Genomic DNA, 23,598 nt, shown 5'->3' with positions numbered 1-23,598 from the left:
CAGTCGTCTTCAATATTTATGATAATATCAACTGGATGAACTTCAAATTTCGTCGTCACTCGTCAGTTTATTTCTTCACGGTGTCTCTTATTTGTCTGTTTGAGTTCTCTGAAGCTGATTATGCTTGCCGCGCATTACCACAGTGAAAACTGTTTTTCGGAGGTTTAGAACAGTTTCAAGCCCGTTTAAATTTTACAAAAGAAAACCGGACTTGAAGCTTTAAGATGCTGTCACGGACGCACACAACACACATGCATACAATAGGTCCGCACGTGTTCTTTCACTCAACACAAGGCAAAGACCTGACAATGCTTTTCTGGTTTCTTTTATCTGAGCCCAACGGATTGTTACATTTGTGTGCTTGTCTTCAATGGCAGTTGTTTAGTGACAATACAATGGTATCTTCGACAAACGTTTTCCTAAAATTCTGTCACAGGTTCGCCCATTTCGCAAACAGAAAACGTATATTCAAAGGTATTTAATGTATGGATCTTAACACAGTACTATGATTCACAGTCATTCATCTCACACCCTATACTCGCGACCATCTTCTCCAAACTCTCGATCAGATAAATGACTCCTGTTTGTTCGGGGATTTTTTTTACGTATATATTAAATTTTCTCAGCAGGTGTCAGCCAATAGGAACAGCCACCTGGTGAGTCTATCACATAGCTGAGTCCGTTTACTTGATTATCAGCTGATATCCGTCAACACTTAAGCCATACACATCCTTGGTACTACACACCAATAAAATGATGAAACAGACTTCCAATTACACAAAATAGTTGATCACATTTTGACACATGCAGATTACATACATACTTAGTAATCTTTAAGTTTCCACTTAAATCCATTAATCACGAAATATACAGTTAACAAATTATATAAACTCAACACCCAATATCACATCTTTTCGGGAAGGTATTCACATGTATTCGTGTATTCGTTCACGTCCTTAAAGCCATGCGATGAACATCCTGAGTCTCAGCTCGTCCACACGGACTTCACGACCTCTCCTGACGGTTCACTCTCACACTCGGTGTACACACCCGTACAAGCACAGACACAATGAAGCTTTGTCGTTCACTGCTGGCTTATAGTTTGCATAAGCCGAACAACAACGTGCCGGGAGATGAAGTGGAAACGCCAATGGCATTCTTATCCCTTAGATACGTGCATACACACGCACACAATTAAGTGTGACCTTTTCACAGTCACAACAATTTAATTACTGAAGGAGAGAAAACTTAAAGGTAACTCTTGACAGGGTTTTCCATTGTGACTTTTGTCAAACACTAGAATGATAAGAGAGAGAGAGAGAGAAGACCAAGCAAGTTCATGGAACTGTCTCTTACACACAAACACAATGGGCACGCACGCAAAACCTTCCACCCATTTCCTTTTCGAAGAAAGCACGTTGAAGGGTGGGCATACCGGGGTCAAGTCCCCCGAAGGCAGGTTGAAATGAGAGATGGCAAAAGGATGACCAGCCCGGTGGACAAAATCTGACCTGCTGGAGATGGAGAAAAATGAGGTCCAGTACACGTATTTGGCGAGCTGTTGCCGCACCCACTCACTGTCTACACACGCCAGGCAGATGGCGCTATCAGCATTGTCCTGACGCCCCAAGCTTGAAGGTAGGAGACCAAGTCCTGTCTGACGCACGCCGTCTAATGTGAGTCTCGCCATATGGTCAGTACTTTCTACTGCAGTCTGCGAACGAGCTCATTTTTCGTCTTCGTCGTGTTTTTTTTTTATACGTCCTTTCTTCTCCAGCCATTGAACAAGTGAGTATAGTTTTTTGTTTTTAATTTTTTTAAAATAAGCATTAAGCCGCGCATGTGGAGAGCTGATTTATTTGCCACAAATTAAGTTACACTCAGTCACTGCAAAGCCAACATTTAAATAAAAATAGATAAATTAAATAAATATATCTGTAGAGGGTATCTATTAAGGATTTTTCTAATTTGACATGTTATCGAATATTGCCAAACTTTTACACGATGGTCATATTAGCAAATTGACAGAATCACGTAATCTCTAATACCTATGAAAGTAAGAAACCGTTTTTAGTGATTCAGAAAGCTCATGATGCCAATGCCACCCTATACACTTCTCAACACATAGCTTCATGCCTTCATGCATTCATCATGCATCATGCCTTTGCCATTGTACTCTCCACGTCGCATATCCACCCCCTTGCACACGGAGGATCTTCACATTAAACTGATGCTATCTTAAAGCTTCAACACTTTATTATTTGATTAGTAATTAAGAATGAAGCTCAGAATTGTTGTCATTGAAACTGTACTGAAAGGAGATCACTAATAGTTCCGTTCCGTTGCAAACATTGACTTTGTTAATTACTGACGGTGTCGGGGGAAGGAGAGAGAAACCAAAGAAAGGCAGCTCTTGACAGAGTTCTCCACTGTGACCTCGTCAAAACACTAGAATTATATGACAGACGGAAGACCGAGCATCTAAATTTATGGAACTGTCTCCTCTACTAAACAATGTCAACAGTGACATAGAAAGCCTCTATGACCTAGTATATGGCCTGGACTGATTGTTGAAAGAGATGGGTTATTAAAAACAGTACAGGTAGATGGCTTGAGATTGGTTATTGAGGCCAGAAAACATTTTAGAGAGGCCGAAAGGAAAATGTGTCATTACTGATACTGACCACTTGAAGAAATAGGTGAAGACAGAAAGGAAAATTTACCGGTCCGATAAGGGATGTTAGTGGGACAGTGGCTATCGCCACTTGGAGCTTGTTTATACATCTCGGTGGGTCACACGCTATTTTCCGAGAAGCAGGCAGCTAAGTTCAGAGTGAAAGCGAATTCAATTTTTACTAAATTTGAGACAAAGATTATTGTAAGAATGCACAGGGAAAGTAGAGGTCAAAGCTAATACATCTGGATTAACTCTTTCTCTCACTCACTATCCCCTCCCCCCAACAGAGAGAGAGAGAGGTACAAACAAATTAGACTCAAGTATTGTTTCATCCAATTATAGCAAAGATCTTGTAGTTTTACTTTAGTCACAGTTGTAACACGTACTGCATTTACATACTATAAGGCTCAGCTGTATAGGTCAACTACCTATATAGGTCAACTACATATATAGCTACAGCTGTTTGAACTTGGAACTACAGCCTCTGTCATGGTCGTCATCTCGACCATGTCATGTGCATCCTCTCTGGACCAGTGGTGTCAGAATTTGTCATATTTTCTGGTATGCCCAAGATATTTATTAAATAAAGATTCTCATACCCACATTTTACTAGTTTTATTACTATCACTCTGCACTTAAAGCGTATCACCTGTTCTAATTTTCACAGAGAAGTGGGTTTTACGACAGTGATGCACATAACTGACCTTGTTAAAAGGATGTGTCCCTTTCAAATTCGTGTCCTTACCTTGTATTTTGTATTCAGTGGTAATTTTACTTCTCTTATTATTGCCTTATATATATAATAAATAGATCGAAAGAAAAAAAGTAATAACGTTTATGTATAAGAAAGAGAACATAAAATGTCAGACAAAATGGAAGAAAAAAAGAAGCAAAAAGATACAAAAGAGAAGAGGTGCGCTTTGCTGAGACAGACCTGCCACTTTTTTTTTCATAAACTTTTGATATATCACTTAAAACATATTCATTTCGCAGTGTAGCGAAATTGTGAAACACCTGTATTCTTTCTTGCTTAACTTGACTGGTTGACTTCAGTTCTACAGCAAGGGCATGGCATTTAGAGTGAAAGGGGAGAGACCAATAGTGATTGTGCCACCCGCTCTCGCTTGATTGCTTCCTTTCCTATCCACCCCTCTGTCTGTTTCTTTCGTTTTGTGGAATTAATATTCTCAAATCATTATGTTCAAATTTAGTAGTAGCTGTGTGTCGAAGCTTCTGTATACTATTTTTTCATTTGAAGCCTTCTGTAGCATCTTAGAACGGAGAAAATAAGCAAGAAAAAAAGATACACTACAGGTCAATGTTCATTAGTCATAGTCTCTAACCGAACCAAAGACAATACAAGTACTCGTACCACGTGTATGAGGGAGGGAGAAAGTGGATAGATATGATTTCATCATCAACATCAACAACAAGACGGAAATATTAGTCCTACGAAGATTGAGGTGGATCAGAGAAACAGTATGAATTTCCATAAGTTTCAACCGCTGTCCCAACCCACCCACTCTACACATGTTATCATACTCAGTTTTATTTATAAAAAAAATACCTCGTTTAGACAAAGAATAATCGAGTCAACATGTGTGCTAGCTAGTACAGGAAAGACATTTTTTTTAAAAAAAAACAACAACTAACTGTCATTTCTCTTAAAGAATAAGGAAGTTAAGGTCTTGTGTCAATATACGATCACACTAACGGTTCTGTAAGACACAATGCGAAAATCAATCAATCAATCAATCAATCAAATTTTCTATTCCTTGAAAAGCAAATCCTTGTGGGTGGGGCTACAAATAGCTATACGTTGGATACAGTAAAATTTATGTACAGCGTGTTGTCAACAACGTGTTGTTATTCTTTTTTATGTGAGTTGTTTTTTTGTAAAGAGATAAAAAAAAAAAAAGTTCGCTTCGCTTCATACTTCTGTTATTTCCTGTGACGTGTCAGACATTTTTCTGTGCCTGTGTTTCTCTCAGCGCTGGGACGCACCTACAGCAGACGACGTCTGACGTCATAGTCCAGGCTATTTTTACCCGGTTCGAGGGGGCGGCTGACGTCAACGGCTGACGCATGGCCATGCTACGTCACGCGTCGTCTGCTTGATGCTGAGTTCGCTGTTTGTTCTAACAATGGGGGTTCGCTGCTCAGTGCCCCTCCCAACCCTGTCCGCAGTTTTGGCGCGTAAAGCCTTCGCGCGCTGTAGAGTCACGTGGGTGTTGTGGGCGCTGGCCATTGGTTCCAGCCCCTGGGAAGGTGGTCAGTCGCGTAAGGCCACAGAGAGTGAAGAAAACAGTGTCAATAGAGTACACAGTGTTCTGCGTCTAACGTCAGGCATGAAGGCCTCAGGGACAAGAACTCTGACAGTACAGTGTGTGCTGGTGATTGGCGTTTTTAAAAATTATTATTATTTCCCTTACTAACATCTCTCATTACCACTTTTTTTGTTGTTTTTGTTGCGTGGTGTAGTCTCCTGTTTTCGTACGCGCACGTGTATTTCTTCAATCATTATTTTTTCTTCTTTTTTATCATTTTCATCTCAATTTGGTTCAACTTCTTATTAATTTTGCACAGTTCATTTCGTCTTTGTTGTGGTCTACGTTCATCAAACAGGGCTTCTGCGTACAGTACGCATTAAAAGTTCGGAGGATCCCTTTTCGGGGGTTTCAATTTGGGCAAAGATCCCCAGTGACATTTTCGGATCACCCCAGTGAGCGCTATCAAAAACAAACAGCGCATTAGTATTTGCTTCTTTGTTCATCTAAGTCTTTAATGTACACATCGTTCCTGGGTATCTATGTCACCCGTGGTTCAGTTCTTTGTACAAATCACTTACAGCCCACCAGGAAGTCGGAGAGGATAACAGGTGTGACTAAGGAAAAAGCAAAGCTCGGACCACACCCACAAATATACCAAGGACGTGTTACATGTAGGTGGATTGCTGTCTGTCTGCCGAGACCAACGCTTAGCCTCTTGCGAATTTCTCCGCTGTTAGTCTCGGCGAGCCTAAACAAAGAATGTGACTAAACCGGAAGCTTTGTACAAACCTGCCTCGTTTTAGCAGTTAACTGGAAAAAATCGTCTGCCACCAGTCAAGTAATACAAGTTCGTGAATATACTTACTCTCTGTATGACTGTCTCTGTGAGTGAGCAATAGAGGCGAGTGTCAAAAGAGACAAATAATTGTATGACTTTCATGATCACGAATAACGAAATGTAACTGCCCGCTGAAGTCAAGAGAGAACTACACACTATTATCACGGACTAATTTACAATAAACTGAGGCGTATGTGAACTTAGGCAGCTTTGAATGCCATCTTCCAAACAAACGTACCTATTGGTCTGAAATAAATAATGACGTATTTTGCTTGTTTACAAGTCGCTCAAAGCCTTCGCTTGCTGAATTCTTCGACGTCATTATAATTATGACGTAAAAATTGAGTGATTAAAAAATGGTTTGATGTTCAAGATGGCGAGTGGCCAGAGACACGACACCATGTTGGAAAACTAAAAACTGACTCGAAATGTTTAGAAATGGTTTTACAGCGGTAAACGAGTCGCAAACAAGAGCCAAACAGGTTTGCCAAACCGTTTTGCAGTGTAGGTCACGCGGCAAACAGGAAAAACAGAGCTGTTTTGGACAATTTTTGCCTTTCGCGTTTCTCGTGTGTTCGAGCCTTTACAAGCCTTCAATGAGAGCAAAAGCTTCCCTTCCAGAAATACTCCACGTCTTTTCAAGGCACGACCACCGTACCATGGCTCGCTCTCTGCCGTCTGTATCTCTCTGACCTAAGATGTAGTTTGCGCAGGACATGAGGACAGGTAAGTAGGATGGAATGAGACGCACATATTTCCTCAACCATTCACACGTTGACTTTGTCGGAATAAGGTTAGCCTCGCTGGTACCCAGACGCTATGTGATGCAGGTCACGCAGTGCAACTTGTTTGTGTCCAGCAGTGTTGTGTACTTAAGGCTGCATCTATGTATACTCTTCACAAAGATCCTGTTTGTTTTTACTCATTTGCACCTGCTCACGCCGCCTTCTGGTGTTTTAATGCTGACACCTAATGGCAATTTTGTCCTCAGGGGAGGGAGGCAACCCGGAGTGAGTTAACTAGATTGCCTTCCGACAAACTCCTGACCACAATATGGGAGTGTTGTCTGATTGTTCAGTACCATGTGATGTACAAGTGTGACAACATTCACTGTTGTGTACTTTGCCATGCAGAGCGTCAGGAGGACATGGTCTTAGAGAAGATTGTCTGAGATCTCGTGTATCTGTTACCAGCGCGGTTTCCAGGAACCCTCGAAAGTAATGCAATTGTAGAAGAGAAGGACCGGTTACTTGTAAATATTAAAGAAAACTGTATCTACTGAACATCGCAGTCCCTAGTGACAAGATCAACATTTTGTCTGTGCTGAAACGTTACTTAAGCAGTTTTAAACACTTGACTGAACTAGGTAAGTGAGCGAGTCTTTATAGTTGAGAGACCAGTTACTTTAATGAAGACTAAAACAATACTTTGTCAAAACTAAAAAATAAAAGGCTTTCATAAGACCAGGTTAATTTTGTTTCAACATATTGAGCGAAGGGAAACATCGGAAAAGAAGCTTTTTTTTTCACATATTTCTTTAACAGAACTGGCTTCGACTTGTTCTAAACTCAATTTTTCTGTAGGTAAAGTAACAAACATCTGTTACGTGTTAAGATGGTCTTCGACGGTGCTGTACATCCTGTAGTTTGCCATTTCCTTTCAAGCAACAGATATAACAAGGGCAGGGCCAAAGTCCGCTTTGATTTTATAACAGCACATTCTTGTAAAATAGACGCAAATTAAGAAGACATGGACGAGAATTACAATGTTCACCTTTGTTGCCTGGCTATATAAATATGCATTGTAAAGTAGGTACGGCGTTGTAAAGAAAAAAGTGAGTTATTGCGAGTTATTTGTTTAGTCAGAAGTGTTCTTAAACTTATCTAGAAACAAGAGTTACATCTCGGCATTTTGAAGCTTCTCCTCGTCAGACCGACCTTCAAATGACGGGTTGAAGTGTCTGGAAAGTACGAGCCATAATCATGGGTCACACAGAGAGCGGGATGGTCCACTTTACTCGCTCACCTGTTCACAAAGTCCACCAGGACGTCAGGTGCTTTGGTGAGAGATGAAAGATATGGCTCTTTGTGATGGGTGAATGGAGAAGCTTCCTAAGGTTGATCGAATCTAAATACTTCTTTTGTTGGGAATCTTAGAAAAGAAATGAATAGAAAACACTTTCTTTTGAAAGAGAATGCCTAAAAATCTGGATCTGCCAATGCGCACTCAAAAGGAAAAGCAGACGGGCAGATGTTACCTTCCTTAGGACCACGTGATCATTCAGCAATTCAGTAGAAATGTAAATCTGTGGTAACAAGCGAGGGAACTAAGAAACCGTTTCTTTCCTACCCTTACCCTGTACCCTCACTGCCTACGTTCACTCAGTTATAATACTTTGAAAGAACATGCATCTTTAAAGAAAACCCATGAAGACATTGAAAGCGGTGCCACACAAACATATCTTCCAAGCGGAACAAAGTATTGGTTGTTCGGTGATTATAAATGTGAGAACGTGGAGGAGATTTCAAATTCAGACAGTATCATAAATAGATGCGTTTCGGTAGTCACTGTACACCGGCCCATGATGCCTCGTTCTAGTTTCAAGATGGCGCTTGCGTCAATAAGGTCCATGGGGTGGGGGAGTGATTGAGGAGACCGCTGATCCATGACAGTGGAGTTTATGAGGTTCTAACGAGCAGTTTACTCAGAAAACGTACGACTATAAAATTTACTGATGTTGGACGACCACATCATCTCCGGCTGTAGGGCGTCTTGCTTAAGATAGCCAGTCAGGTGAGATAATGCAGCACGTGCGATGATTAGCAATGGATTGAAAACACTGTTAATCAGAGCAATAGGTCTAGAACATATGCAATAATCACTATCATTCTTCTAAACACTCATCCCGAGCAGGATTCACGTACAGCGTACAACCCACGACCATGCCGCAGAATTGTTTTCCCCACCAAAAAAAACCCAAAAACAAACAAAAAAAAAAAAAAAAAAAAAAAAAAAAAAAACAAACCAAGGGTAAGAAAATTGTAGTCAATCAAACAGCGTTGAAAAATGTGTGAAAAATTAGTATTACTTTTGTTAAGAATGGGTGATGTTGTAGTGCAATGGTAAGAGCGGGGATTATTAAAACTCGTTGTTTCGATTCTTGCGAGAAAGTGGGTTTTTATTATACGTGTTTTATTTGTTCTTTTCCGGTTAGTTTTATATACGATTTTTGTTTCTTTTGAGACCTCTCTTTTTAGCTGTCTAGCCGTTACGTGGTTAGCTTTGAGGTTAGTCTTATGGTTGCGATTTGACTTAGAGTTTGGGTTTTGGTTAGAGTTTGGATTAGGGTTTTTGGGTTTGGGTTAGGTAGTGGGCTAGACCTGTTGTTAGAGCTGTCCACATAAAAATTGTGTGTGTATATATATATCACAAACAATTAACTTGAATTCACTAAGCCTTGTTTACTGGCTTGCTGGTTAAGCCGTGAGTGGTGTAATACATTATTGTGCCTTGATTAGCTAATGTTTTTCTGCCCCTATTATTTTAGTCTGGGACACATAATTTCACCTCCCTTTGCGGTGTTGAACCGTGCATGATAAAACACATTTTTTCGTGTATTTTGATTGGTTTTAACCTTCCTGTCCGCATTCACGGTAGGTCATTGGCTTACTGGGGAGACTTTTCGGGTTATCGTATTACTTCTGCATTTTATCCTATCATCGTGTTATCGCCATCATCACCATGCGTCTCATCAGGACAGCGGGTCATCATTGTACGTCGCCGATCAGGGTAGCAGTCCCCGCTGTAACGACCTCGAGGACGACGGACTTGATACCCGACGTTGTGACCACAGATAAGTGGCAGTAACGCGGCAATGTTCTTAATCCAGGTCACTCACCGTGGGACGCTGCAGAAGAACTCAGATTTTTGTATATCATCCGTCATTGGAACAGTTCAGGGTCCCTCCGTTTTTCATTTGTTTTAACATTAATTGTGTTAACTGTTGGTCTGTCCTTCTTGTTTCTGAAAAAGATGGAGGTATGGTCACACGTAGATGTGCACTCTCACCTCACAAGCAGTCATCTGAGCATTACCCATACAAAACATTACACTTGCTTTATATCATGTCTTTTCGTCAGTAACATATTGTACTTTAAGGCAACTTCCCAGACTTGACCTTTGTGCCTCTTTGTAATTTGGCGCCTCGTTGTTAAAGTTGCCGTCACAAAGCTTTGGTTCTGTTTTTGGCGACAATGATAGCGGAGAGAGAGAGATAGAGAGGATGAAAAAAATAACTGAAGAGAGAGAGAGAGCGCCAACTACCTCTTTAGTCAATGCCAAAGCTGTCCTATTTTTCAGGATCATAAACATTCTCTGACGTCCGCTTGATGGCAGGTTGCTGGGGTGAAGCTAGGCCTGAATTAAGCCCAGACGCGGCGCTCGCGACGTACGAGTCAGTATTTATCACGTTTACTTAGACAAGTCCTCGCAGTCCAGACATAAATCGCGTGTTCTTTACCGAGTACATGCTTCGCTTCCTTCAAGTCTTTGATTGGCTGTCCTGGGTTCAGCTCTCAGCCTCTCACTGTTCTTTTTTCGCATGTGACATCTGTTGACAGAGCTGGCTGCTGTGCCGTGATATAGCCTTCGTCGCTGGCTGGGCGTAAAACACCAATTTCCACCATCCCCACCCACTTGTCGAAGCATTTCAACATAGAAAAACTCTTTGAAAATATTAACGTTAAAACCTTGCTAGAAATCTATCATTTTGACCTAAACAAAAATACACAAAAAAAAACCAAACAAAAAAAAAAAAAAACAAAAACAAAAAAAAACCAGAACCAAAACAAACAACAACAAACAAAAAAAAAAAAAAAAAGAAAAAGAAAAACAACAACAAACAAACAAACAAAAACAAAAAAACAAAAAAAACAACAAAAAAGAAAAGTAAATCTCTGTCTCATGCACACGCACTTTTTATGTGAGATTTCTCGGGCACGTATTCGCAGGTATGTATATCAATCAATTAAGCCATGATTTATACATAAATCTACAAAAAAGTGCAGTAATTTCTTTTAACAACCGCCGTAAACCTCGAAATGCCGACCGGGGGCAGCGCGAAGCGGTTGAGGAAAAAGGCTGAAGTCACAAAAGTCATGAGGCGTGACCAAAAGAGGAGACAGCAGTACAAGACGGCATTTCTGGGACAGTGCTAGTGTCGTGACGGACAGACAACACACGGTGTGCTGCGTGTACAATTTGTTCGCAAGAAGGACGAACAGGTAAGCAGTTAAGCAGGTTCTTTCTTTGTACAAAAGTAATCTTTATTATTAATAACAATAAATAATAAATGCGCGAGTTGTTTAACGCGTACTCACACTCGTAAGGAGCGTGATCTTAGCGTTTGAGACAAGAACAAGATAACGGACAACATACGCGGGAACGGAAGAATGAACAACAGTACTGACAACTTATAGGAAATGCCAAAAGAAATCAGGTAACAAGAACTAAGAGTGTCTCGTGATTCAGCAGAGGACGATGAGTAGGGAAGTAACAAGAAAGGGAAAAGGTGTGAGTGGTTGAATATGGAGTAGCAGTCTGTGAACTGTTGTCAGGAGTAATGCTCAAGGAAGAGATGCGTTTTCACTGAATGCTTAGAAGATTCGATGGTGGACAGGTGGGGTATATACGAATACGAATACGAATACGACAGGTGGGGTATATGGAAGGGAGAGAATTCCATAGAAACGACATAGAAACTAAAAGGTATGGTCATCCGACAAAGATCGCAGTTGTCTGGCTGGGAAGAGAATTTAAGAGAAATAGTCAGGGCAGGAGTGGAGCTGTCCAGTCAAGTGTCGTCAGCATATGATTGATGAGAAACATAGAGCGGCTGGATACACGATGCAAGTGGTTTCGTGAGATTTCAGATCATCGACGAACACCGTCTAGGTTTTATCAGGGAGATAAGGACCATGCTTGTGCCACACAGAAGAAGTTGGTGTCGACAGTTTGTGATCGAGATTCCCACGGCATGTCTATTCGAGCATTGTCGGGTTAAAGATTTGAATTCTTCAGCAAAATTTGAGTAGGATCACTACACAGTGGTACTTTAACACCGTGCCAATGATGTGTGAGTTTTTATATAAATTTTATTGCTATTTCCGGTCTTTTGTGAAATTAGCTGAGCATGCCACAAAACAGTGGTTTGTAGCGCTTTTAAAAATTTTGTTAAAGTTAATGTATGTCTCTTAAAGCTCTTATTGCTACTTGCCGCTTAAAGGAAAAGGTAGCTGAAATGGCAACTTGATGATGAGTGAATAAAATTAAAAGAAAAACATAGGAACAACCATAAAGACGAGCGAACGTCTTAGTCCAGCGCATGCATGCGATGAGTTTTCTGCGCAGAAGATGGTAGATTTTTGTCTAGTCTTCGGAATAGGGTGGAGTGTAAGGCAAGGAGAGCTTGTTTGCATCAAACGTCATTCAACTGTCAGTTCGAATTTGTGTCGAGGTTATTGTTTGAAAGCAACCGAGGGAATGTCGGGGTTGTAGCAATTGTTCACGCTCGGAGAAGATGAGTATCGTTTCAAAACTGAGATGTTTATCCATGTTTTCTTAGTAAGAACGTAGCTGTAGAAATAAGGTAAAACATTAAAGACAATAACTGCAGTCAGAATATAAAGTAAGCTCTTACATGTATGGCGAGATTCTATTTTGCCAAACCCGAATATCACAGAAAGCCGGACGCTACTGTCGTCCATTGGACGTTTGTATGCAAGCGTTGCTAAAACATGACTTCAATGGGCACGATAAACATTTGTTACAAACACTATTGAAACATTTCCCGAGAAGATTTTTAAAAGTTAATTAAATGTTTCAATGCTATAAGGGTAGGTCATTTCTTCCGAAAAGTAGAGCCACGTCCTATCTATGAAAAACCTTTCTTCACGTTTCATATGCACATTCACCGAACCCTTCTTTAGTGTCATCACGAATTGCGGGTGTTGCATTGCACACGCACCGGTGAGGGTGAGTCAGGCTTCTCATCCATAACAGCGTGTTTATAAGGCTTTAATGAGCAGTTTGTCGGAAAGCGTATGATCACCGAAATCGCTGATGCTGGTCGAGCGAAGCGGTTCAGTCGGCTGGGCGAGTTGTTTCCCTTTAAGTGACCGTGCAGAGGGACATCGCGTGATGACACTTCTCTTTAGATGAAACTCATATACTTGTTTTAGTTGCTAGATTTATTATTATGAACAGATATAAGTATAACTAGCAATAATCAACATCGGGATTCTAAGAGTTTTGACTGAGAATTATTCACTTCGACCCTTACCTACTTTAAAGGCGGAACGAGCTGACCTTTGTCCTCTATACCCCAGATGAGTGTGCTTTATTCAAAATTTTTTTGACACACAGGGTCTGTCAAGCCCATGACCCGATCTGGTCAGAAAGCTTTGGTTATTACATATCGTCTTGTCTGTCTGCTCGTAGTCTAGCCCTCAAATTATAGACGATAGGGTCTGCAGCCGTGAGATCCAAAGTTCTGTTCTCAGTTGGTCCCACGCCTGTCTTGATACCAGAAAAGCTGGATTCGAAGTAAATGGGGTCTCTAACATGTCATTCCCACAACAACCGACTTTAATTCTTTGTGACAAACCCAGCCGCTGCCTGAAGGCTGGCGCGAACAAAGAGCGTGGGTGCAGCCCTGACTGTGTGCAAGGCTAACTTGAAACTCAAACCTTTCCTCCGACGAAAGAGAGGAAGTCAGAACACGCACACAATACATGTATCAACAATCACCCTAATCTCCTGCCCCAACTTGAAAAATATCCTAAGACACAGTGAAAATCGAGTCTGAGTGTCGTTATCTGGGTTTGCGCTTATATATACCGATTAACACCAACTTTTCTTAATATTCCTACTTTATCCAAAAAAAAAAAAAAAAAAAAAAAAAAAAAAAATTATGCAGTTTCAAAACAGTTCAAACTGTTAACGACTACGAACAATATGCTTTGTATTGCATTATTTCGAGGTCCAAAACCAAGCTGTGCCCCGTTTTACGCAAATCGAAGAACGGATATTAGGGAGAAAGATGCTATCAACTATTAACAAAATTTAAGTTGTCGACGACTGGTGACGATATGACAGATACTTATAAATATGAAAGGCAGAGGGTGACTTACCGAGGTATATTTACTTCTTTCTGTCCTTCTGTGCTTTAATCTTCTTTTCGTACTTTCAGTAGTGAGCTGGGGATGATGATCATGTTGGATGCCTGCTGTAACTGTTTTACTTGGCTTTAACGAAATTGGAAACAATTGTGCCAGAAACTTTTCGCCGTTAAATGAGTTCAGCAAGAGCACCGTTTCTTAGCCTTGTGTACCAAACATTTTTTTTAATTTGGTTGGTCCTTTTCACAGTGATATTGGTAGGAAGATAGATCTCCTAGAATGATGTTTAGTACTGAGTGGTCAGATCGGTTTGGGCGACTTGAAAGAGTGATTGTAAGTGTAATAATATTTTCTTTATTTCCCTTACTGATACAGCTGCTGAACAAAACTGCTGTTTTCCTCTTGTGTGATGAGGTCTAACCTCAGAACATCATAGAAGCACAGACAAACAGACAAAACCTTTAGAATCCACATTTTATACGTTAATCGCGCAAGAAGGCAGGTACACCACTTACAAATTAAAAAAAAAAACTATTGACAGTTTTAACAGCCACGTGACATAGGGCAATTGTTCATGAAACTCTTTTACCTCGCCTGTTAGTTTGCTCGACCTGGGTAAAACGGCTTTGTCCCATGGAGGTTTAATATGGCAGAGATCGTAAAAGATGATCTAAGAATAGCAGACGTCATGAAAAACGAAACCCTGTTCTCGACATGGGGGCTCTTCGTTTTTGTTTTTTTTTTTCTTTTTCTCGAATGGTAATTTTGTTTCCGAATGTGAATAATATTTTTCTGCCTAATAGGACTTGGCACTGCGGAACGTTTGAACTTTACATGCAAATAAACACAGATTTGTGAACAGCTGAAAAAGGGCAGTAAAACTGGACGACGGTTGAGTGAGGAAGGGAAGAGTTAACTATAGGAAAGCGCTCTTCTCTTGGGATCCTAACTGTGGGATGGATGTCAGGCACATCGTCTTTCTCCTTCCTCTTTCTGAGAGCACCCTACCTTTTGTATCAGGCACCGCTCCCTAGTGACCCTTGACCTGAATCATACCCAAGTGTCTTATGATGTCTCTAGACCACCTGTCGGCCGGTTCACAGCAACTAAAGAGATCGCATAGATTCCCAGTTTAGGTGGGAACTACCAAAACATACCTTAATTTCTTCACATCTACTGCAAAGTCTACGTCATTAACCACCCGCCTCATTTGCTCAAAAGCACCAAAAATAACTTTTGAAAAGACCGGGTTCACGGGAAACAGCAGAAATATTTCGTGGAAAGATTTCTTCAGGATGGAAAGCAAGAATGGCCCCACGCCTCTTAGAAAAATATCTAAAAGTCTACAGGTTTTACAGCCCTTAGGATAAAGTTTGCTTTCTCAGGTTCTATCAAACAGTGCTCCAGCTAGCATACCAATAATGGTAACTTTGGGAGTGCTATCAGAAGAGCCTGTGACGGTTTTTTTTTTGTTGACACATGAATCAACTGTTTAATGCGGTCAACAGCCTCTTTTCTGTAATACGAGCAGAAGGAGGGCATGGCGATACTCCAAGTCCCCATCAGTTTCGGTTCTTTCTTCACCAGGTGATAATGGACAGTCTCGTTCTGTAGAGCAAGGAGCAGCTGCATCGAAGACGAAGACCGCTTCCTCCTGACGCTGAACAGCATCAACCTCAGTGCATTCCGGAGGTTTCTGATGCCAGATGTGAGTTAATGAAAGATGTTAAATCTGTCAGTTAGCTTTCACCAACTCTGCCGAGGAACTATCAATTCCTGACAAAAATATTTTAATTTTGATTGCTGGGTTACATCGTCAAAACCGCACAAAGGAAAGTGCGTCTAAATTGTAAAAAAATTATTAGGGGAAAGCGAGAAGGAACGGTAAGAGACCCTTCTGTCATCAAGGAGGTACCTCATGCAAAACGATGTCCTGAAAGCTCAGTTGGTAATGATGGTGGGGAATATGAAAATTATATTCAGAAAATCTGAACAGCTCCTCCATATGAACCGAGTCAGAGCTCGAATTCTGGAACGTTCTCACTTGAGTTCGCTCATGTGTCCTTCTAGCAAATGCAAACCAGGCAGTCTTGTTGCTCAATTGTTTTTCAATATACGGATGCATTGAAAAAAAAAAAAAGAAAACAATAGACACTTTTGTGCATGGAAAAATATTAAAATATTACAACAACAACTTGTGTAATAATACATACAAATAATTTATATTTTTGCTAAAGTACTGGATGTAAAGAGGTTTTAAGTATGTAACAACCATAATCTCTGTGTGTGAAAAAATCTCACGAGTTAGACTTACTTGCAAAACCAATGCTAATGTATACTTAAAAAAGTTTTTAATTTCTTTGAGAGAAGTTTCCTCTTTGAAATGTCTTCAAGCTATATTTCCAGCAAGTATGAAAGAGTGCGCGCCTGACAGAACGGAACAAAGGCGCGGTAAGCCCGAGTGGGTAGCGATGTTTGAGTGCCCAAAGGGGGAGGGAGTAGTCCTGGGCGTCGTGACCTCCTGACCTCAAGTTCTCATAGATAACAGTGGTTTCTCTTGGTGATCCTCTTTGCTCAGAGCAACTGAGGTCTCTAAAACATCATTCCTACAAGAATCAAAAGGCGCGACTTTAATTCTTTTGCACAAACCCAGCCGCTGCATGTTGGCAGGAGCGAGCAAAGAGAGCGTGGTCGCAACCCTTGCTCCGTGAAAGGTTATTATTATTATTATATTATTATTATTTTTTTTGGTCTCATCTGACATGTTTTTTTAAAAAAAGGAAGTCAGAGCACGCAACCATAATTAACCGCCCTTACTACCCGCCCTAATCTCGAATGGTGAGTTTGAATGCCATTACCTGTTGCAAGTTGAGCAAAAAAAAAAAAAAAAAAAAAAAACAACAACAAAAAAAAACTACGGATAGAGAGAGGGAGAAAGAATATATGTGTGTGTGAGTGCAAGAGAGACAGCCACATACTTTTTTAATCGATGCAGCTGATTGTTTACTTTGTCATTACTTTTAATCAAAGCCATAAACTTGTCACAACTCTTGTCTTTCTTGTCCCACCTTTTGTCCCGCCAATTAACCCCGAGAGGATTGTCGAGGAAGTAGATTTACCCCGAGTTAGCATTACAGGAGTGCGCGTCACCTGGAGGCGGGGCTAGAACAGGTCACGCCCTAACAGATCGCTACACACGGGTACTGCGTCTCCACCTCTTCCTCCAAAAACTAAACCATTTATCAACAAAAATTTTGGAATAATTATTCGTCTAGGCTTAAATCTATTTTCTTAACTGAAAATTTAAGCAATAAACCTAGGCTTACATATTAACCATTAATGATTGTCGTGGTCTGTATCAGGACGTTTCTCCTTCGTAATCTAGTCGACACTTCCGCGCAATATAGTCCACAGATATATTTTTACAGAACAACCCAGTTCAGCTTACAGATATTGTTTACGATAAAGTCCAATCCACAGTTATATTTTTATAATACAGTTTAGTACACAAATCTTCTGAAAGACCTGTAATGATATAACTTTGCACTTAGATAATAGTTCCAAGCGCCCGAGCAGACGAATACTAAAGTAAAATCAAAAAGTTCTCACGAGATGTTAGCAGCTTCTCTGAAAAGTGAGGTTTTTACAACGTCCTGCGGATTTTAAGTTTAAAGTTAACACTACCTTTACATTGCCCTTTACTTGTCCTGCTCATCTGAACTGACTTTTAAGTGGGGTAGCTTTATCGCTACCCTTCTCCACTAACCTACCCACCTTCAGTCCTTTCAATCTTACCTACAACTGTCAAGTAACACCATACCGACTACGCATTTGCTGTGTTAATTAAAGTAGAAGTTTTCCACACCTTTTTGTCTCCTCCTGCTAATCTGATCTGTCACTGAGATGAATGAACCATTACCTTTCCCACGAAGCTGTGAGCTGGCACCTGGGTTAGAACTTTCAATCTTTCTCTCAGTGTCGACTGCACACTGATGCAGTTAAAAATTCTGCAGCACCTTTCTCTGGCTATAACAACTTCTAGCAATTCTAGACGACCCTAATCGAAATTCCCGGCTTTCTAACACCCGCTCTCGCATTTTTCTTCTTCCAAACGTTGTGGCTGACAGGTGGGCGTGGCGATAGAAGGAATCTCTTCACAATTGTAACAGCACAGAACGTCGAAAAGTTGTAAATCACTACTAGTGCACCTTTAAAACATTCCATCAGACAGAGCTGCTTTGTATCCGGCCTGATGCGCGTGAGAGTTGGACGAGAGTTTGTCGAAAACTAGAGAAGCCTATGTCTTAATAACCAATTTCAAACATTCTTTCAACAGAACATAGCAAGAAGCTATCTGTTCAAACTGTATGCAATTAGATGCGCTCTTAGACGATAATAATACAAATAAATCAAAATAAACATTACAATTTGACAACAAAATTAATCATAATATACCCATTGAACCAATGATAATAATAAATTTAATAATTAAATAAAAGACAAATATTCTAAATACATGTAGTAAGTACACAACTATAGGGCGTCAAATCTCCATCCCAAGCAGTTTCGCCGATTTACACAGTCCTGATGAGAGAAGAGGTTCTTGACAGCGAATTAAATAAACTGATCTGAAATTTGACAAGAAAAATAGATCCTTTTTCAAAAAAAAAAAAAAAAAAATCTGTCGACATGTACCTATACATCCCTGACATATTATTTAACCTCAAGTGACTTTACATAAGCAAAAACGAAACATGCGTAGAAAAATTGTCAGTGTTGCTGTCCATGAACTCACCTGCAGTGTTTACTATGAATAAATGAGGAACTTCTTCCAACGTAGGAAGAAGAGAGAAAGGTGAGGATGACATGTGGTCCCATTCATCCTAGGTGTCCGCCCCTACCGGCCCCTTCCCCATTCACCAACGCCACCCTTCCCCTACCCCCTCGCACTGTCCGCCCTTCTCTTCCCCGATTGTTAGCTGGTCACTTCCAAAGCACCCTCGGTTGATGGGGCTTTCATGTTTACAGATAAGCACCTGTAGTGAAGTGAAGCTACAAGCAGAGAAAAGTTGTCCTGAAAATGTCATTCAATAAAAATGATATTTTCCCCTAACATTATTCATCACTTTAATAATAATAATAATAAAAAAACCAGCAGGCCATTTGGAAGCACCTCCTTGACTGCACCACCAGCGCTGCCCCTCCTCCGCCTCTCCGTCACATCCTCCTTTATTCCCCCGCTGGTCCGTGCAAGTGTACACTCAGATGATAGACTTTCCAGTGATACATGTACTAAGAAAGTAGCAGGTGAAGTCAACCTACAAGCAGAGGAAAGGTGTCCTGCAAATGTCATTGTATGTAAATGATATTTTCCCCTGACATGTTTCATCACTTTAAAAAAAAGAAAGCATTTTTACACCGCTCCCCCCTCTTCCTTACCTGCGCCCTATGCGACTGTCTATTCACATAGTTGTAGAACCAGTCCTGACTACACACACACGTGATGTACTTTAGCAAAATCGCTGTTCTTGCTTTTATGTATCTCTTTCCGCAGTACTATAACAGAGGAAAAACTTTTTTTAAAAATTTATTTTAGTCGATATGCGATTGTATATGTTCGTGTGGATATAATAATGTATACACACATGCACGAGCTGACTCAATCAGTGCAGTGATGATCAGCTGCCCAGGGTTAATGCCTCTGGGAAACACTTCTGTCACTGTCACCTGTTTACAGCTCGTCTGCTGGGCAGTGATGTGACCCTAATTGCTCACTTGGTGTGAATCACCGTCTTCCCCACCCGTACAAACGCTCGTTCTTAGCCCCCCCCCCCCCCGCGGGGCCCGAGGCATAGGACACGTGATATAGATCATGCAGTACGTCATTAAGTTGGAGTCTAGTTACCTAGTTACCGGTCAAAAACGAGGGCTCTAGGCAGATGCCTTGTCTGCCTTCTCTTAAACACGTCCCTGCCCGTACCCCTACCCCTACCCCTATACAGTTGCACTTTACAGACCTCCGAGGGCAGCGTGACCTGGCTGAGATGAGCACGTAACGAGCGTTACTGTTAGCAAAGACAGAAACTAGACGTAACCAGTTTCCTGTCAAAAGCTGGTGATCAGACCAGGGGGTAATGCTTCGTCATCGTAACAGCAGATTTAATTGCTCGAAACCGTCAGACAGCACAGTGTGGGCTGTGTGTACAATTTAGTCTAATAGAGGAGAGAGAGAGAGAAAAAAAAAAAGGTAAGCAGGTTTAATCAAGCCTTTGTCTTTACTTCTTAGAGTCACAAAACTGTTTGGTTGCTTCAATTGTCTCTACTAGGATAATAAAATGTAATGATGCCAAAAAACTTACAATGAATCTTTCGAAACAATATGTTGAGGAACCCAGAGAAGAATGTCATCAAACTACGAATCTTTAGTAGAAAAATGTTTATCGTCTTGAATGTAATAAGACACACGCACACTTACCCCCTCTACTTATTATATATTCTGTCTTTAGTACTCATTCAATATTTATTTTTTTCACATTTGTCATACACTATAATGATCTAAAAAATATTATATACTTCATTTAATACGGAAGCTCTCCTGTGTTCGAGAAGTAGAAATCCGTCTTCACTCGTTTGTCCACGAAATCACATCAAGGTGGGAGAAACCAACATCACCTTTGCATCCTGTCAGGAATCCGGGATTCATTGTCACCGCAGACATGACTTGATCACGCCATCCCTCTCCTTCGTTTTCTGCGCTTGCTTTCCATCCGTTCTCGCATCCATTACAAATTGTCCGTGCTGTGTTTTAATTTCTTTGACCTGCCCTGACTATTTCTCTGAACCAGTGATGCCCAACCTTTTTCGGCCTGCGGGCCATATCCATTTCGGACAGCCGTGTCGCGGGCCACTTCGCCGCAAAAATACAAAAAGGAAAAAAAATAGAGCAGATACCATTTTTTATTAGAAACAAGTTGTACTTACCATTAATTATGTAGTAATTAGTGGGATATTTGAAGTTGTTTTCCCGAAACCAACTTCTGAATGTCCGGCCTCATCGTAGAGACATCAAGTCAGAGCACTGAATCGAAATGTTCGTCCATCGAAAAAAAGATTGAGAGACGCCCCTACGTGGGGATAAATACTTCTTCTTCCTTTTTTTCGTTTTTTTAAGGTCTTCTTTTATTACTAACATGCCGATTTCCTGCACTGTGGGCAGAAGTTTCGCTGGCCGGATGGCACCGCGTCGCGGGCCGGATATGGCCCGCGGGCCGTAGGCTGTGCATCCCTGCTCTGAACTGCTCTTCCCTTACGTGCCGGCCATACAACTACGCTCTTCTTCTGACGAGTATTTCCTAACTGTTCTTGTCACCAGAACAACAACATATGGCCACAAAATTTTTATTGTGCTGCGACACAATGGAACTCCCCCTTTCCATACCCGCCACCTACCCACTATTGAATCCTTTACACGTGCACTGAAAACACTCCTCTACTGTAAACATTACTCCCAACAACCTTCCCCATAATGCTAGTCCTTTTTAACACTCTTCCTTTTGCAATATCATGTTACTCATCTCTTGTTCTTGTTATTTGGTTCCTCTTTGTGTTTTCTGTATTTGATTTTATTCTTCGTTAGTACTGGTGTTTGTTCTTTTATAGTTCATATGTTATTTGTTTGTTTTCTTGTCCCTTCGTGCTGTCCATGTTTCGTTCTTGTTCTTAAGCGCTAAGAGCCTAGTCCTTAGGAGTGTGTATGGGATTTATAAATTTTACATGCATTATTATCTTAAACTGTATTTGCAAGAAGCTTTTTTCAACTTTATTTAGTTGTTCTACAAGATATTTTCTCTTTCGGTTTCCATCTTTTCCTTAAAAGAAGAGTAAGTAAGATCTTGTATAGCCCCTGATTTCCAAAAACATCGTGGATTATTAAAACGCTTCGGTTCGATTCTTAAGAGAAAGTGTGTATTGTAGGCGTGTTTTTTATAATATGGGTTTTATTTTTTTCCCCCGCTTTGGTTTTTTTACACGATTTTTGTTTTTTTGCGTGCTCTTTCTTTTTAGCTGTTTCGCCGTTACATGGTTAGCGTTGAGATAATAAGTTTTAGGTTTATGATTCGGATTGGAGTTTGGGATTGGTTAGGGTTAGAGTGTGAGCCAGATCTATAGTTAGGCTTTTGCTCACAGAAATATTACATATATATAAACAGCACGAATTCATTAAACCTTGTTTACTCGCTTATTGGCGAAGCTGCGCGTGGTGGAATACATTGTTGTTGTTTGCGGCAGTGGACCGTACATAACATAACACATTTTTGGTATTTTGATTGGTTTATACCATCCTGTCCACATTCAAGATGGGAAAAATAATTCCTCTTACAGGCTGGGCGAGATGACTTCTGTTCTTGGTGCCAAACATGGATGTGCAAAACAATTTCGACATACACACACACGGGATTTACAGCGCCCTTGACTTGGAGTCAAATATGTGAAACGGGACCTTGGCCAAAGACAGGACTATGCATAAAAAGCACAATACCTCACTGACGTGGTGTTTTCATTATTTTCGGATATCAACACGAGGAAGAAGATTATGTCACTGATTTATATCATGTCTTTTCCCCATGGACATTGTACCAGACTTGGCCATTGTGCCTCTTCGTAATTTGACGCCTGGTTTTTATGCTTGCTCTCACAAAGCTTTTTGGTTGTTTTTGGCGACAATGACCCAGTTTGCTACCTGATTCCTCGTGCTCTGGTCTTTGTAGGGTCTTCAGCGCTGCGGAGATCCGTTTCATTGTTATAATGCGTTATATTGGTGTTTTTTGTTTTTTTTTTTTGGTCTCCAGCATATTTTTGATATCTGAGTGCTTAGAAAATACACTGACATCGGACGCGGAGGGTGCTGACACTAGGTGGCTCATTACCCAATTTTATGCTCACACCTCTTCGTTTTTCGGAAAAGAGAACAATTAAAAATCACTAGGTATCATCGCTTGAAGACTGATAGTCGATACCGGAGGTCGTGGTAGCGGTTAAAATGGCTTCACGCTACATCTTCAGCGATCTCTCTTGATGACGCTCTTTGACAGTGGTCTCTCTCTCTTACATATATACATACAAACATTAAAAATCCTCAGGATAGAAATACTCTCGTCGCCACAGAACGCTATAGAAAGAATAAGTTTAGCTGTAACATCCTCATCACACTCATGACAATTGCGAAATCTTTCACCCAGTTACAAATATTGCCTAGGACTGTCTAGGTCGTACTGTATTACTGCTTTCGAGACCAAGGACTTCACACGAAACAATATAAATTACTTCCTAATTGTCCACATTTGCCACTTGTCTACCAACCCCAATGTTCAGTAACATATACCAATAACCAAGTGTGGGATTGCCAGGCGGGCGATGAACACTGACAGGGCGAAGAATACAAATAAGAAACACAAAATGAAACTGCACAAACCCCTCTCAGGGTTAATAACAAAATTACACTAATTATGCTTCACCTTACGTTAAACATCCTAGTATCCAAACAGGAATACTACTGTTTCCCACAGGGTAACTTTACTGTAAATTACGTGTCAATAATTTATTAAGTAAATTAATTCAACTTTGAACATAAACACT

General features: G+C 40.7%; 1 protein-coding gene across 1 annotated transcript in view; it reads left to right on the top strand.

Moving 5' to 3' along the window:
• The first annotated feature begins 5,727 nt into the window (after positions 1-5,727).
• LOC112559579 overlaps positions 5,728-23,598 on the top strand; it is a 31,741-nt gene continuing 13,870 nt past the window's right edge. The window contains exons 1-2 of the mRNA XM_025230911.1: positions 5,728-6,511; positions 6,777-11,918. The gene's annotated coding sequence lies outside the window, so the exon portion shown is untranslated. The remainder of the gene's footprint in view (positions 6,512-6,776; positions 11,919-23,598) is intronic.

This window comes from Pomacea canaliculata, linkage group LG3 (assembly GCF_003073045.1).
Source record: "Pomacea canaliculata isolate SZHN2017 linkage group LG3, ASM307304v1, whole genome shotgun sequence".
NCBI lineage: Eukaryota > Metazoa > Mollusca > Gastropoda > Architaenioglossa > Ampullariidae > Pomacea > Pomacea canaliculata.
Note: the sequence above shows the minus strand (reverse complement) of the source record. Positions and strands in the feature narration are given on the sequence as shown.